This window comes from Buteo buteo, chromosome 14, assembly GCF_964188355.1.
Source record: "Buteo buteo chromosome 14, bButBut1.hap1.1, whole genome shotgun sequence".
Classification (NCBI taxonomy): Eukaryota; Metazoa; Chordata; class Aves; order Accipitriformes; family Accipitridae; genus Buteo; species Buteo buteo.
The window spans coordinates 28,360,113-28,362,127 of record NC_134184.1 but is presented as its reverse complement, the minus strand read 5'-3'; positions in this window follow the sequence as shown (position 1 = coordinate 28,362,127).

Genomic DNA, 2,015 nt, shown 5'->3' with positions numbered 1-2,015 from the left:
TACGGAAGCTGCTTCATTTCATTTTTAGTAATCTTGTTTTTTGATAGGAGAATCGTTGAAAGCATATAGGTAAGGATGCGAACACACTGCTAAGAAAAAAAAAAGCTGGCATGCGTAGGAGCAAAATGTGCATTCAGTGAAGAGCATGAGTTTGCTATTCTTGATGCAGACACAGAATTTCCACTTTTGGAGTCCTTCCACCTGTGCGATAGGTTGAACTGCAGTCATATGTGATGGAAGGGAGAAAGTCAGTTGTGGCTGGAAATTTCTACAAAAAAGTGGGTCTTCTGTCTGCCTTCTATATTCAGAAAGAAGGATCTATTGCAGTTGCCTGAAATCAAAGATAGCAAGCAGTTGCTTTAAGTTCTGTTATTTCAGAATACTGGAAACTGTTTATATTTTAGAGAAGAGCCCATGCGTTCTTAATTGTTTCCATCAGTACAGCTTTTCCATCATAATTGAATTATAAATAACGGTATTTACAGAAAAAGAACTGAGAAATGTAAGAAATACTGTCTATGCTTGTACTACTTAGATATAAGTCTGCAAGGGCCTATAGATGCTCAAAAGCCATCTGGACAGGGTCCTGGGCACCTGGCTCTAGGTGCCCTGCTTGAACAGGGTGGGATTGGAGAAGGTGACCTCCAGAGGCCCCTTCCAACCTCAGCCATTCTGTGATTTGGTGAAAGAGAGATGAACTTAGAAAACTGTGGTAAACATGCCTAGTCCAGGTGCCGCTGTCCCTTGGGAATTCAGAGATATCTAAATATTCTGAGTTTCTAGAAAACACCATGAATTGCAAATATTGGCAGCCCCTGAAAGCTACTTCATTCCTTGCTAACCATTGGATGCTGCTTTAAGTTTGCTACTTTTCCTTAAATTCCTGATTATGTAGGTTTTTCCAGATTGTTTGTTATTCTGCCTTTTTTCTTTGTATTTGGTACATTATTTTACTACAGTGAGAATTGGATGAGCTTGGTAAAATATAAAGGCTATTACAACAGGTGTTTCAATAGGACAGGTGAAGTCTGCAGCTGTTACAGTAATACATGTATGTGAAAGATGATTGAAAACTAATGAGGAGGAAGAAAGGATGTATTCTGTTCCTCCTGAGGACTAGGAATCTAGATTTTGCCGTGATGCTGGCAAGGTGCAGTGGTTTTTTTCCTACTATTGTTACTATGCCTGTGCAGTAGATACATACCAGGATCTTAAAATCTCACAAATCTTAAAAAGAGAGCTTGTTTTTGAATGTATGCCATAGCTATGAGCTTCAGATTGTCACATTGGGCAGCTGCAGCCTATGACTACAGTCTTGCCATAACTGCAGTTTCTTGATGTGCTCAGATCATGATTATCCTATAGCGCAAGCTGGGCAGTGATTTCTTTTTGAATCACTTTTAGCTTCAGAACTGAGTCATTTTTTCCAAAGCTCAAATTTGATGACCTTCAGAACTGAACATTATCGTGGTCTTTGAATACGATGAAGGGAGATGGATTGAATTTAGGAAGGGTTTTCTGTGTGCCTTACCTCTTGACTCTTACTGAGCAATGTTTGCTTGTTGGAAGAGTTTCTCAAAGGATATAGTTGTGGCATCTTTCAGTGAAGATTTGTTAGCTTCAGTGGGGAATTTCTTGCCCTTCAGAGAACTCTTGAGTCGCTAGTTGCTCAATGTGTAGAGCATTTGCCATCCATATGCAACGCTAACATTGAAGTTGACTTGATTTGGAACAGGGACTTGAACTCTATTCTCCTGGATAAGTGCTTTGCTGCTTTTTATTTATGCTCTGAAAGGCATTTCTTCCTTTCTAATGTAGAAGGAAGACAAATGTCTGAGCGCTTCACTTTGTCACACAATTGGGTTCTTGTCTCCTGGCCAGCCTTGCTTTATAAATGTCATTCAGAGCACTTAACAGCGCTTAGCAAAGACTTGCTGTGGGAAAAACCTAGATAAAAATCTCTTAAATAGAAATGAAAAAGTAATTTAATGATGTTTTCTGCCAATCAAGTTGCT